At 31.6% G+C, this 16,662-nt stretch overlaps 1 pseudogene; it reads right to left on the reverse strand.

Moving 5' to 3' along the window:
- LOC150023279 (uncharacterized) overlaps window positions 1–14,016 on the reverse strand; it is a 59,093-nt pseudogene extending 45,077 nt beyond the window's left edge.
- Between the last annotated feature and the right edge of the window lie 2,646 nt (window positions 14,017–16,662).

Raw genomic sequence — 16,662 nt, forward strand, 5'->3', positions numbered from 1 at the left:
ACTTGACCCATGTCCATCTCGTAAAGTCATCCATAATGACAAGACCATATCTTTTCCCGCTAATAGACTCAGTTCTAATTGGTCCAAAAAGGTTTGTATCAATTCAAGAGGTCTTTGAGTAGAAATTTCGTTTTTAATTTTAAATAAGCTCTTAACTTGTTTTCCTTTGACACATGTCTCACAAAGAAGAATGTCGTTGAATGAAATTTTTGGCAAACCTCGTTCAAGATCATTATTTACTAGCTTAGAGATTAATCTCAAATTATTCAAACATGAGACATGACACATTTTGACTTGATAACTCATCCATATCAATTTTATAAATATTGTTGCATGTACTAGCAACAAACATTTTGGTTTCATCACTTTGATAGACTGTACATCTGTCCTTGTCAAATATAACACTATTTCCATTGTCACACAATTGACTTATGCTAAGTAAATTGTGTTCTAAATCTTTTACTAGTAGAACGATGCTAATACACAAATAAGGTTTCATACTTACTTGACCATCACCAATCACTTGGTCATATGACGTGAGCAGTCATTGTCCAGGTAACATGATAGGGTGTCTTTTTTTGCATTGAGAATATCTGCAAAAGGTATTATTTTGTTTTTAGGTACCCATATTGCCTTAGGTCTTTTCTTGTTAGTTTTTCGTGGTTCCCTTAAGAACCCTTTGTGAGTAGTTTTCTGAAATGTAGGATTGTCCTTATATCCAAAAATTCTATCAGAGTGTTTCTTAATAATTTTCTTTGGTTTTCTTTTTTCTTTAAATCACTTACGTTTTTATCATGTGGGGCCCTAGAGCTTCCTATGATGATATTTAGGGAATTTTCACATCAGTATGATTGTAAAATTATTTTTCTTAGAGTAGAGTTTTTTTTTTCTATACTTTCTACAACATTGTTATATGTCTTCTGTATTCCTTTTTCCTATTTTTTCTTTTAACAATACGAAATCTTTTTAATCTCTTTTACCTTAACATTTTTATCTTTTAGTGCTTGGCTCAATTTTTTATTTTCTTCTAGCTTATCATTGGACTTAGAGAATTCTAGATTTCTCTTGGTTAAACTATCTAGGTCAGAGCTAATGTTCTTGTCTCTATGATTTATGGCCTTAAATTCAGTTATGATATATTTAGTGTAAGATGGTAATTGTAAGTATGCTTCTCTAACAGAGTAAATGTCAGAAAGCTCTACTTCTTTGTCAAAATCTTCATCTTTTGATATGTACTTTGCAACTGCCATGAGGCCAATATGTGATTCTTATTCGGATTCAGAGTCTGATAGATCTAGATCTTCTTAGTTTGACATTAAACTTTTCTTTTTGGCAAATTTTCTCTTAGATTTTCTACTACTTGTTCTAGACATTCAGACTTAGTGTGTCCAGACTTGTTGCAGCCAAAACATATTGACTTTCCTTTGGTTTCTCTATTATGTTTTCTGTCCTTTGCAGAGATTCTTTTCCTTTTATACATCTTTTTAAATTTATGGGTGATGAATGCAAGATCCTCATCATCAAATTCTAAATTGTCTGATGTATCCTCATTTGCTTCGAAGACTTTTAAGGGTCATGTCTTCTTGGCTTTATGGGATATTTTGAGGGAAAGGTTCTTGCCCTTAGTCTTTTTATCGACACCTTAAAGAACTTGTTCATGAATGATCAAAATTCCTACCAGTTCTTCCAAGGACACAACTTTTAAATCCTTTGAGGCTCTAATAGCACTTTCTTGTATTCTCCATTTCGTTGGGAGAGTCCTTGGAACTTTTTCATTTATGTCATACTGACTTATGATTGTTCCCAAAGATTTGAAATTGTTTATTATGGTTTGTAGTCTGGCTATCATTAATTGAATGGATTCGTTCTCCTCCATCCTAAACATTTCATATTGAGTTTTTAAGAGGGTAAGCATGTTTCTTCTTACCTCCTTGGATCCCTCATGAAATAGAGTAATTTTTTCCCATATGTCCTTTATGTTGTACATGACATGGACTTTGCAGGTTTCTTCTTCAGATAGAGAGATAAGAGGATATGCCTAGCTTTGCATTAAATTGATACAAAGTTTTATCTTCCTCATTCCATGAATCATGATCAATGAATTTTCTAGAGGAATCGAGTAGATAATATATACCTTTCTTTACGATAGTCAGAAGATCAACATTGTTGTACTAAAAAAAGGATGTCATTTTCAGGTTCCATAGATCATACTTTTCTCCCTTGAACAAGGATTCCCTATTGATGGCTTGAACTTTGAATTCCATTGACTTCTTTTTAGGATCGTTTCCTCACATTCTGTTAAGAACTAACCCCTAAGGTTAGCTCTAATACCAACTGAAGGTATAGTTGGCTCTAGAAGGGTGGGTTGAAGAGAAAAATGTATGCACATAAATTATACTGGTTTATCCACAACTTGGGCTACGTCTAATCCTCTTAGGAAACCCACTTAATTGCCTTTATCAGCCTAAGTATTCTCTACCTCTCCAAGTACATTAAGTATTCTTCACCTCTCCAAGTAACAAGTATTCTCCACCTCTCCAGGTAACAAATATTAAACACCTCTCCGAAAAAATAGTCTTAATCTCCCCCTAAGACCAAGACCTCTCAACAAGTGAGAAAAACACTCTTGAACAGAGAGCAAATAGTGAAACCTCACAGGTTAATCTTCACACAGTGACGAATTTACAATAAGGTTCACTCCCCAAACTATGAGTGCTCTAAACAACAGATATGAAATATTCTCTCATAAAGACTATACACATTAAATCAATAAATGCTTAATCGCTTGCAGTAATCTTGTATGCTTGTATTCTTGTGTGTAGCTTCTTCATCTTCAAGGTTTTTATATAGTCTTCAGATTGTCACCGTTGAAGTTTTTATTCTTGTTTTGTTCACATAGTTGTTAGCCGCTGGATATAGAAATCTTTGCTCTTGATTGATTCTTTTGCGTCTTGGACTTCAATTGCATTTGAATTATTTCTTCTTTCAATCCTAATGTGAATATTGATTCATTAATTTTGTAATATTTGGGTATCCTTCATTCTTGTGCACTTGTTCACCATCTTCTCCACATCAGATGTTGAATATGACAACTTTGCTTCAATTGTATTTTGTGCATCTTTAGGCATATGAATCACTTTGAATTGTTTCCTTTATGATTTATGATGTTAACGTTAACCCTTTAATGTATATGATTGATTCTTCAATCATATCTCTATCACGATTGCTTTACTGTAAATTTCTTGGATGCTGATTATGGAAATAATTTCTTTGTCATTAACTGTGTGTCTTTGTCATCTATAATTTGCTTAAATGCTCACTGAATTTCTTTCTAACTTTGTTGTGGATTTAAATGTTGACCGTAATCTTGGATTTTCTTGAATCTCGTTCTCCACTCGAGCTTTGTTGCATTTGACGCCGATTATGAAAAGTTTGGCTTGCGCCTTTAATGCTTTTTCTCAATTGAATTCTTCTTAAATGTATTTCTCTTAAATTCTCTTTCTCTTTGTTATTTGCAGCAATTTTGGATGTTCTCAACGAATTTCCATGAATTTCGCTCTGTAATAACTTCATTATACTTGTTGGATGCTCAATAAGAAAATTTGTGCATGTTTTCCTTTGTGTGTTGATGGTTCCTAAGATCACATTTAGAAACCTTTGTGATTACCAATGATATTAATATTTTCAATATGTTAGGGCAAACATATCATTGAACAATAATCTCTTAATATCTTAGAATATCATATGAATTATCAATATTTTTCCATTATCGGATATTTAATTAAATTAATATATTCAAGTTTAATCAAAATAAATATAATAAAATATTTTCTTGAATATATTCTATTTTGAAAAATCTTTAAATGAATAGGACATAAACGTGCTCTATTTTTCCGAAATCCTTTTCAAACCCAAATTTCAATATTTAATATCTAATTAAGTACAACTATGTTTGTACAAAAATGTCTTTCATTAAACATTTAAGACATCTGTTTTTCTCACTGCGTTTCAGTGAATGTTTTCAATATTTGGACAATTTAGTTACATGATATATTTTTTAAAGTTCATTTGAAAACATTTTAAATCTTAATTAAGACACTGTGTTTTGATGCAAAGAGGATTTGTATAATTTATCTTAATTAAAACGAGTTTAGAAAACATTTGATAAATATTTAAGCATATATAAAATGAAATGATTAAGTTTGGAAACTTCCCTGACACTTATTCATTTAGCGCATGATCATCGTGTGCCACATTCATTTGATCATTGTCTAGTGTGTGTAATGGTTATGCTTTATATGATATCTCATAGTATCATCCAGCATATCCAACAACATAGTCTGACGCATTTAACTTTGAGCATGTATGTGTCAACTTTCATTTATCAATAGTATGACGCTTGGTCCATTGAGTTTTGTCACACCAGTACAAAAAGGTAGATTAACGACGGTTAAAATCAACATTTAAAGACGATTCCAGGACCATCGTTATTGCGGGCGTCGTTAAAAGGTGTGGGTTTTTCACGACGGTTTTGGAACCGTCGTTAAAACTCATACTTATAACGACGGTTTCCACAACCGTCGTTAAAGGCGACTTGTTATTTTTTATTTTTTTTTAAATTATAGGGGCTTTTAAAGACGGTTCCCAGAGGAACCATCGTTGTAAATATGCCTTTTAAAGACGGTTCCAAGTGGAACCGACGTTATATGTAGTGCTTAAAAAAAATTATTTGTTTTTTAAGAAATCTCAAACCTGTATACAATTTTCAATACCAGAAAATAAAAACATTTCAAATCATAATTTAAATATAAAAATTACATACAACAAATTATAACATTATACAAAAAAGTTTTGCTAATATATGAAAAAATTTGTCATTGTAATGATTTATCTATACTAGAGTGTTATACATGGTTACAAAATACTTTGACCATGTTGTTCTCACATACTCCAATGCTTCTAAATCTAGTGGGTGTTGGTTGTTGAAGAACTGTGACATTTGAAATTTTTTGAATTAGTGCATGAATAATAAATCTCAAATTTTAAAGTGTTTATTGTATTGAGGTATTACCTTATCCCAACCTTTCTTAATTTCAGCTTGCAAAATAGTCAACATCCACTGCATAACATAATAACCGCACTCATAATTTTCAGGTTGCCTGTTGGACTGCATGTGAAAATAAATGTATTAAATGAATGAGTGAAACACATTAAATTAAGTGAACAAATATACTTTAAATACCTTAAGGTACATCCAAGTGATTTTTTGTGCGTTTGAAGTTCTCCTCCCACACAACATATTATATCCAGAGTAAGCACTAAAATAATAAGATTTCATGTTAGAATACATAACATTATATAATATATCAGTAATAATAAATGTTAAATGAAATTGTCGTACCTATCTATAATGTTTTTAAAATAGGTAGGAGGTTTTTTATGCAAGGAGCAAAACCATGTAGTGGTATGATCTTGAACAGATATGATCAATAGTTGCCAATGACGCCTGTATAACAAATCAGTTAATTAGTTTCTCTTATTTCAATAATTTATTAAAACTTATTTAATAAATAAGAACTTACTCATGGATGTACGGAGCAAAATAAATGTGTTTTCCACCATTCTTTAAGGCAGTGGTGATGTATGTTTGTGTTTCCGACTTCTTGTTTCCAATTGATTGAGTGATTTGAGGGTCTAAAAACCCATATATATGTTTCCCCTCATCAAAGCATAATCCAGAAAGATACCTAAATTTCAATAAGTTAGTACTAATATATTTAATAAATAAAAAATATAAAGATTTTAAAATTTGAACTTACATCATCCATAATTGCAGAACTGTTATGTTAATCTCTTAATCTCCGGATGCAAGGTCCAACAAATCAGACATGTGAACGTACAACGGTAGATTACTATGCCTTCCAAAAACATTGGCATCCCATGGAACCTCTAAGACGATTGTATCTAAAGCTGTAGCAACTTCCACCAATGCCGCCAGAGGATCATCAATGGAGACTATTTTCTTCTTTCCTAGAGGCAGATTTGTCTTAGGTTCCTGCTACTCATCAAAACAAACAAATACTTAAATTAGTTAGAATGTAATATATCTGATATATAATTCTATTAGTATTAGTGCAAAGATATACCATAGACTTTATACGTCTGACGAGATGTGTAGGTCAGGCAACGGAAGTATGTAATGCCTCTGCTACAATTATGACCTCTGATGTCGGCACAGGAACTGCAAGATCACCATAAAGGACCTTCTCCACCGTGACCTTCATGAAATTAGAAGGAAGAGGCACATTGTGTAACATTGTGACCCCTTCATAACACTTACCCAAGGCAACGAGTCGGGTCAAAGAATTACACTCAACATATAATTCGCATTGGCTAGTTGAGCCAAAGTCATCCCCTGATAGATCAACTGCTGAACAACTCCCTTTAGTGCTGACTTTCTTAATAGGAGGTGGAGGTGGTTCATCTTCTACCATAGTAGGTGGTTGTTGTGAGAGTCCTAAACCCTCCCACCGCTTTTTGAACTCCATTTCCATTCGCGCACTAAACTCCTCCTTGAAGCTTTCTTTAAGCTCTTGAGTTACCTCAACCTTTAACTGCTCACGTAGTTTTAGTAAATACTCTTGGCTAGGTTGATTGAACGGTTGTTCCTTGCTATGTGATGAAGGTCCAAAGTATGAGTGAATCCCAACCCCATATCCAGCTACACGAACACGTCCAGGGTGCTCAGGTCGTCCAAGAGCAACATTAAGAATATCATTGCGACCACATGGATTAAAAGTCCCCTGTGTTGATTGCTCAGCAAGAGAATCCTAAAACAAATGAAAAGAAATTGTCAAACTTCAACACATTGAATTTAAAATAACACATAAAAAACATATTTCTTACAATTCGTTCAAATGTTTCTTCTGTAGACTTAGAACTCCATGTCCCTAATGGGTTTATACGGGCACCTTTCCACATCTCATGTCGGGGTGGTGGGGATGGAGGCCTCAAAGAATCTACAATATTCATTTCCTCAATGGAAGTAGAACGTGCTTTAATCTTTTCTTCAAGCATCTTTTGCTCTAACAACTTATAACCACCACGGGACAATAAGTGTGGGGTATCATTATGTGCCTGACTGACTTTTGCTTTGTTCCGAACCTCCTATCATAACATTCAAAATTTAATAATACGTTAATATAAACTATATTCAAATATAAAAGTGATATTAACCTGCCATTTTTCAGTTTGTCGAATCTTCACAAACTGCTGCCAAGTTTCTTCATCAAGGGATGCATATTTTGTACAAGGATTTTCTTCATTCCTTTTACCATATATATAATCTGTTGTCAATTTTGATTTGAACTGACGAAATTTGACACCCACATCAGAAAGAAACTTCGCTTTCAAGGTTTCCACATTCGGGATCTTGTAATGAGTCTACATTATTTGAAAGAATTAGTTCATAAACAAGAACAAAATATAAAAGAACTTTAGATTGAACGAAGTAAAAACAATTACATATCAGAATATCTTGCCAAATCATGTTTTTCTCGTGGTCAGTCACGTGATCCCAGGACTCAGTTAAGATAGAGATCCTTTCACGAGACAGTACTCCGAGATAACTCCTATATTTCTTTGCATGTTGCCCAGTGGCCACACCAGTGTGGATATCAATAGACAAAGGTATTTTGTCATCTTTATTTATCTTTTTAAACATATTATTTAATCTGGTAGGTCCTCTACCAGTTTTTGAACGAGAAACTTTATCATCTGCCATGTTCCTGTTATCAAGAATATGATAAGCATCAAGAATATGAAATATAATTAAAATTATATATTGTAAAACTAAACATGAATCACATGCACATACAAATATATATTCCTTCGTCATGATCATTTCGAGTTGCATGTACAACATCAGCAACATCCTCGTACTCTTTATTGATGGTCGTTCTTGTAAGTGATTCAATCTCACAAATGTCGTTGTTTGTATCTTTTGGGTCATTATGTTGTTTTTTTCCATGTAGCACAACAAACCAGTGGTCAGACGTAGGATCTTGGATATAGAAAACTTGGGAAGCTTGATGTGCCATTATGAATGGTTCGTCATGATAACCTATCTTTCGAAAGTCACCCAAAGTCATTCCTGATTCATCAACTTTGACACCAGTCTTATTGTCAACCCACTTGCATTTGAAAATAGGTACAATAAACTTGGTATAATTAACTTCCCAAATCTCTACTATGACACCATAATAAGGCATTGATCCCACAACAGGATTTTGATCCTTTGCAATTGAAAACTGCATAGACTCTGCCTCTAAGGTGACTCCACTATTTTGCATTGTACTCCTATCATCTCGAGACTTTGTGTAAAACAAACAACCATTTACTTCATAGCCAGAACGACATAAAACATCAAATTTGAGACCATTTGCAAGCCATGTTAATGTTTCAGATGCTGATGGATCATTCATTATTTGTTGCTTAAACCATGACATGAAAGTTTTGTTATGCTCCATTAACACCCATTTTTCTGATTGTCTTGGATTTTTATATTTGACAATGTCTTTGTGTGTATCTAAGTATGGTAACACCTCATCGGTGTTATTCAAGATATACAAGTGTGCTTGCAGAAACTCTTCTCTAGATTTGCTTATGACATGTACACCTTTTGAAGATCTACTTATGAATCTACGAGAGTGCCAACCTTTTTCAGGAACTCCTATACATTTGGCTTTTGACATGTACTCAGAACAAAACTCAATAGATTCTTCTTAAATGTATCTTTCAATAATGGAAGCTTCCGGACGACATTGATTCTTCACATATCCCTTCAAAATCTTCATGTATCGTTCAACTGGATACATCCATCGCATATAAACTGGCCCACACAATCTGATTTCTCTTACAAGATGAACAACCAAGTGTACCATAATATAAAAAAAAGATGGAGGAAAAAACATCTCGAGTTGACACAAGATAACAATTATTTCTTCTTCAAGTTCATCCAACTTCTGAGAGTCAATCTCTTTACTACATATGGAATTGAAAAATGAGCATAGGTCGAGTGATTGTATGCCTAACATTTTTTGGCAAGATTCCACGAATAGCCACCAGTAGTAATTGTTGCAGTAGAACGTGACAATCATGTGACTTTAAGCCAATTAGTTTCAAATCATTCATAGATACAAGACTCTTTACATTTGAAGAGTAGCCTTGTGGTACTGATAAGTGTCTAATTTCAGTAATATTTCATATTAAAATATAGGCACTTATGAGGATTTAGTGCTAATTTACATATAAAATAATCCCTAATTTATGAATTTATACCTTTTTACATTTTTTATGATCTTTATTTGAATAAGAGTATTTTATTCCCAAATTTGGTGTTAATTGCAGATTTCTAAGGAAGATTGGAGATTTGGATTAAAGATGAATGATTTGAGCTAAAAAGATAAAGATAGAAGGTCCCAGAATGGAAAAGATGCAAAGAAAGATTGGGCCTTTTTTTATGTTTTATCATTTAGCCCATTAGCGCGACATAGGAAACAACCTAACCCTAGAAAACTAAGATAAATAGAGGGCTAGAGGCTCAACCTTAGGGTGCCAGATTGAGAGGAAAACACCATAGAGTGAATTGTAACCCAATTGGGAGAATGGAAGGTGATAGAAGTATGCGTGGCTAATTCTACCCTTTGGGATTGGGAGTAATCTGCTCAAACTCTTATGTATTGAGGTGATATTTTATATATTAATATTTAGTTCTTGATTGATTATTGGTATTGTTGTTTTACTTTTAATTCTCCGTGACAAATTAAGAATCTTAAATCTGACCGGGAGGTATTTTTAGGGTTCGGACCTAAACAACAATACTTAACATATTTGAGTGCTAGGAATAGACTTGAAATGTTAATTGCTATTAAACGTCTGAGCTTCGTTCTAAGTTGTTCTTATAATTATGCGAGGGATCGATAGTTAGGGGACATTCTTAAGGATTTTATATGCGAGGAATCGATATAAATGATTTTTATACGGGCATCAATTTCAATTAAAGAACTTAATAGTAACATGCTAATCAAAATACATGAGAGTGAGAGAGATGAAACTTAATCCCAATTTTTCCAATTGAAGCAACTAATTCTTTGTTTGTTTTCTTATTGATCAGTGCCAACATAATCACTTCACACTCTTTTTTATTGTTCTGTTGTTATATTTAGCAAATATTGTACTCGATGATTCACTGTTCTTTGTGGAATCGATATCCGTCCTTAGGGACAATTATTACTTCTGACAAACGCGGTGCACTTGCCGTAAAAAGTCATCAAGTTTTTGGCGCCGTTGCCGGGGACAGGTTTGATTTGTTGAGTATAATTTCTTAAATATTGTGAATATACTAACTATTTTATTTTTTTTATGTGAATAATTTTTTTTTAGTTTTTATTTTTTTTTAATTTGAATATTTTTGTAAATATTTTGTTTTTCTTTTTAGATGTGAATAATTTTGTTTTTTTTTGTTTTCTAGATTTTTTTATTATTTTGTAAAGATTTTGTTTTTTTTCTCTAGTTTTGAATACGTACAAAGTTTTTTTTTTAATGTGAATATGTTTGTTTTTTTTTTTTTAAAAACTGTTATTTTTATGTTAATATTTTTTTCTTTTAAGTTTTTTATTATTTGTTTACTTTATTTATTTTATTTGTATTTTGTTTTGTTATATTTTATTTTATTCTTTATTTTTTTTGTTTTTATATTGTTTACGTAGTTTTTTTACTGTAATTATTTTATTTTGTTTTGATTTTTGTTTTTATTATATTTTTATTTTATTTTGATTTGGATTTTGTTTGATCATATTTTATTTTTACGTTTAGCTTAAGTTGTTTATTTAGAGTTTACGTAGTTTTTTATTTATTTATTATTTATTACTATTAGTTTCTGTTTTATTTTTGTTTATTTTTTTTAATAGTTATTTATTTTATTTTATTTTTATTTTTATTTTTAGTTTTATTATTTTCTTTGATTTCATTCTTAGTTTTTATTTTACGCAAGTTGTTTTTCTATCTATGTATTCCTTTTTAGTTTTCTTAGTTAGTTATTTAATTTTGTTTATTTTGTATATTTTTAGTTTTAATATATTATTCTTGTTTTTATTTATTTTATTTTTCTTTTTGTTAAAAATTATAGTTTTATTATTTTATTTATTTTTTTAGTTTTTATTTAAGTAAGTTTTTGTTTTTTTTCTGTTTTTCATTTACTATTTATTTCTCTTTCTCTTGTTATTTTAAATTTTCTGTTTTTCTTTATTTCATTTTTTTTTTAAAAAAAAACTATTTACTTGTTATACTAATCTTTGCTTGAGTTGTCTTATGATATTAAGAAAACAAGTTTTTATACAATTGAGAAGACAACCCAGAAGAATAGAAGTTAAAAATAAAGAAAAAAGAAGCAAGGAGAGAAGTTAGAAAAGACTGAGAGATGATGATGACGGTACCTATCACCAGTTGAGGGAGAACATATGGTTTTAATAATGAAGTGCTAGGAAATTCTGTCTAGCCAATCACTTCTATCAAATAAGCCCAACTGGTAAACCATGGAGAATTTCAAGGGAAACCCAACCTATGTTATGTATTTTGACCTGGGGACAGGTTTTATTATTTAGGGGGCAGATCCAGCAAATGAAGCAAAGACTGTAGATAAAGATCTTAACAAAAAGCTGGATGATTTCTTAAGAAGAGAGGATTGAGCAAAAATATGGTTTTATCTTTCTAATTCTCTTTTCTTTTCAGTTATTTGAATTTTGTCTTATTTTATCTATTTTATTTTTCGGTTATTTTGTTTTGTTTATTTTCTTATTTGTTTAGTTTGTTTATATTGCTTATTTTGAATAAATTTCTTATTAGTTTGGTAATTTTAAGTCTTGAATTATCTTTCTTGACTAAATTTCAGTTTTAATTTGTTTGTTTTCTAGTTTATTTATTTATTTATTTTTCAAATAAAAAAGAACTAGAATATTAAATTTGAATTGTGGAAAAAAGAATTTGTGTTTAAATATTAAATAGTGAGATGAATTAGACACAGGTTAGAAAAGAAAATATGATTGAATCCCTATTCAAATGTAGTTAAAATATGATACATGAAAAGTTAACAGGATGATTGATTATGTAAGAAAGACTCTTTACATTTGAAGAATAGCCTTGTGGTACCTTAACACCTTTAAGACATTCACAAAAACTTGTTTTCTCTTTCTTTGACAAAGTGTAACACGCTGCAGGAAAGTATGTACGTTTACCAACTTCTCTCGATGCCAATTCCTCTCGTATATTCATCTCAATCAAATCCAGACGTGCATTCACACCATCATTTGTTTTGCCTTTAATGTTCAGAAGTGTTCCTATTAGACTGTCACACACATTCTTTTCTACGTGCATTACATCTAGACAGTGCCTGACATCTAACTTACACCAATACGGAAGATCAAAAAATATTGATCTCTTCTTCCATATTTCACTCACAGTTTGCTTCTTCTTCATTTTTCCAGAAGTCACATTAACATTTTTTATTTTTTCATAAATTTCAACACCACTTAAGGGAGTGGGAAAAATGTCATGTTCTTGGTATCCGTTAAAAGCTTTTTTCAATCTACGATACGGATGATATTTCTTTAGAAATCTACGATGCCCAAGATACACGATTTTTATTTCGTGTTTCAACTGTTCATAAGATGTCTTGTGTTGACATATTGGACATGCTCTATGGCCTTTCACACTATAACCTGACAAGTTGCCATATGCAGGGAAGTCATTGATAGTACAAAACAACATCGCATGCAATCGGAAAGATTCATTCTTAAACGCGTCAAACACATCAACCCCTTCATTCCACAATAACTTCAAATCTTCAATCAGTGGATTAAGATAAACATCTATGTCATTTCCAGGTTGTTTTGGACCAGAGATCATCATAGATAACATCATGTATTTGCGCTTCATACACAAAGCAGGAGGTAAGTTGTAAATCACTAACAAAACGGGCCATGAACTATGATTACTACTTAAATTTCCAAAGGGATTCATTCCATCAGTTGCCAATCCAAGTCTTAAGTTTCTTGATTCTTTTCCAAATTCAGGAAATTCTTTATCAATATTCTTCCACTGCAAAGAATCAGCAGGATGACGAAGTAGTCCATCATATTTTCTATTATCTGCATGCCACCTAAGGTTTTTAGCGTCATCTGCATTTGCAAACAAACGCTTAAGCCTTGGAATTATAGGAAGATACCAAACAACCTTAGCAGGAGGACCTTCCTTTGTCAATTCATTAATTTCATCATTCTGACCTACTTTAACCTTATAACGTGACAAACCACACCTGGGACATCTTCTTAAATCTTCATACTCATTTCTGTATAAAATACAATCGTTAGGACATGAATGTATTTTTCTATACTCCATACCCATTGGACAAAGTATTTTTTTTGCCTCATAATTTTGATTGGGCAAGGTATTTCTTTCTGGAAGCATGTCCTTAAGCAATTCTGTAAAACTTTTGTCGGTCCATCCATTCATTGCCTTCTAATTCATCAACCTTAACACTATTGATAATCGTGTGAAGTTAGTTGAACCAGGATACAAAGGAGTCTCTGCATCATTAGACATATTTTCAAAAACTGCATTAGCAAAAGATTCTGCTCCCACATCACGAATCATGTCTTCTAATCTATCATCCATTGAGAAATGAACTTCCTCCGAAGCTCCGGGCACACTTTGCAAGTCTAACAATTCACCATGCCACGTCCATGTTGTATAACTTTTCAAAAATCCATCACATAAAAGATGTTCTCTAATTTCGGAAACACTCAATATCCTTCCATTTAAACAATTGACACAAGGACACCTTATCCTTACTCCATTCTTACAACTAATGGCATTATGTTCTGCGAATTGTATGAATTCTTCCACCCTTTTTTCGTAAGTATCACTTATTCGTGGTGTATTAATCCAACTCTGATCCATAGAACTGCCAAACTAAGAATCAGTGTGAACTCAGAACCAATACGTTCAATGTGTAATCATTAAAAAATAAATCAAAATTGTCGAAGGTCGGACACCTCCGGACTCAGAACTAGTGCGTTCAATATGTCAAAACAATATATAACCATTAAAAAATAAATCAAATTTGTCGAAGGTCGGACACCTCCGGACTCAGAACCAGTGCGTTCAATATCTCAAAAAACTATATAATCATTGAAAATTAAATCAAAACTGTCGAAGGTCAGACACCTTCGGACTCGGAATCAGTTCGTTCAATATATAGAATCAATATCTAACTAAAAACAAACACTTTCAAAATATAGATAATTAATAATAAATAAAAATACACTAACCTCAAAAGGAGCGGCGGTCCCGATCGGAAGGCACGGCAGGCGGTCGCACAGGGCTCAACAAGGCTTATATATTTGTTATCATCAAAACATGCTTGGAAGCCTCTACTTGGACTTTAACTTCCTAAGTCAACTCTTATTAGGTCCAAATTAACCTCTCCTATGCATATACTTTGTTTACATGTAGAAAACCCTAATCTTATACATTTTTCTACTCCTAATATTTACCTTTTTACAAGATTAAGAAGATGAGAATGGAATATTAAGAAGTTATACTCCATAAAGAGGAGTCATTTGAGGTCCTTCTTCCTTTTCCATTCTTTTAGCCATAACTCGGTCAAGGGTCCAATATGTTCTCTGTTTGATGTCCCTCCATTAGACTCTCCCCATGATAAGGATCTGTCATCAAATCTGAATGATACTCAAGAACCACCACCTTTATTTGTTAATTTTGTATTATTTGCTCCAGAATCATAGATCCATCTTAAAATAAGCAAACAATATAAAAATACTAAGGTATTTAAATAAAATATCAAAATAAAGCCCGGTATGTTTGAAAGAAAAAAAATTATGAGCAAAAGTTAAGCCTTTTTTTAAAATATTTTTGTTCATTTTGTGTTACATATTGTCCAAGTTAGGCAAATTGTTGTTTTGGGTATTTTTGTAAAGATAATTTATTACCTTCCAAAGAAGAGTTCAGAAGCATGCATGCCTTTCTAGAAGTTTCCTTTCTTGGTTGTTTGGACTCTTTTTTTTCTTCAATTTTTTTTTCATTTTTATTTCATCATCTCTAACTTGTTGAGGTATTAGAGGTATCAAAATTATTTTATTCCTCTCATTAGTGAAATATATTTTGTTGGTATAGTCATCATGTATAGAGATTTGTGATCATATTGTCATGCCCTTCCAAGTATAATGTGTCTAGTTTCTATAAGGATAACATCACATAAAACATTTTCATCGTAATTGTACATCAAAATGGGTACACTTTCTTGTTCTTTAAGGTACTTTGCGATCATCATTTTTAATCCATTCAAGTTTGTAAGATTTTGGATGAGATTTAGTTTGTTGAATTTTTTTCTTAATAATTTGTAATCCTCTTTTAAATTTTTTACTTATGTAGAGTTGTGGTTTTTCAAAAACGGTAAGAAAGTTTCCATGTTCATGAGACTGCCTTCCCTAAAAGCCTATACATAATTAGTTATTGTCGTATTGACATAAAAATCCCAAACCTGTTGGACCGTGCTTCTGTTTGCACCAAGAGGTTAGTTTCCTAGTACATTTCTACAAACTATCATATTAATTTAAAATTAAATTTCATTTCATATGTTAATTGAAAAATTATAATGGAAATATAAAATTGAATCTTAAAATTAAAATTAATGTTTTAAATGAGATTAAATTTATACGTATGCTTCACGATCCAATCATACATTTTTTTTACTCACGGCAAAAAAAAATCAATATTAATTATTAAACTTTACAATGGAAGATAAGATATTTATGTAGGAATATTATCGAATAAAAAAGTTTGGCTTATTTCACTTTTTGTTTTGGTGTTTTTATATCTTACAAACCATATGGAGGTGACAAGTGGACGAAGATTGAATGCTGGTCACAGATATTCCACTACTTCACTTATTTTTTCAGTAGTTTAATGTTCTTGTTCATAAAAACCATATCAAGGTGACAAGTGCACCAAAATTGATTGCAGGTCCAAAACAAACAAAACACGTGAAAAAAATACCAATTTTATACCGATTAAATTTTACTTTTAAACATTTATTTAACTTATTTCTTTTTTTTTTATAAAAAGTTTTAATGTTAGGCATCATTATGCTACTTGACATCTCAATTAGACTGACACCTCAAATAACAACAATCATTTGTCACCACATGAAAAAAAAATATTATTAAAAAAAGGAAAAGAAAGAAAATACAAAAATATGGGGGACTACACCAAAACTCATATGTTAACAAAACGATACATAGGTAGACTATACCTATTAATAAATATTTTTAAGAATAAACTAGATGGAAGCCTATTATACCAATGAAAGGATTCTCTATGAATAAATCCTAAATTAGCCAACTTATCAGCACACGCATTCCCTTCACGAAAAATTTGAGTAACCCTAAACCTGATTTTTGCACAGTAATTAAGACAAGTATTCCATCAATTACGAAGCATCAAAGGAACATTTGTCATAGAAGTAAACGCAATACAAACCAAGGCAGAGTCACATTCCAGACAATTTAACTTATTTCTTTACCTATA

The sequence above is a fragment of the Phaseolus vulgaris genome, chromosome 11, assembly GCF_051622355.1.
Source record: "Phaseolus vulgaris cultivar YP4 chromosome 11, ASM5162235v1, whole genome shotgun sequence".
Classification (NCBI taxonomy): domain Eukaryota; kingdom Viridiplantae; phylum Streptophyta; class Magnoliopsida; order Fabales; family Fabaceae; genus Phaseolus; species Phaseolus vulgaris.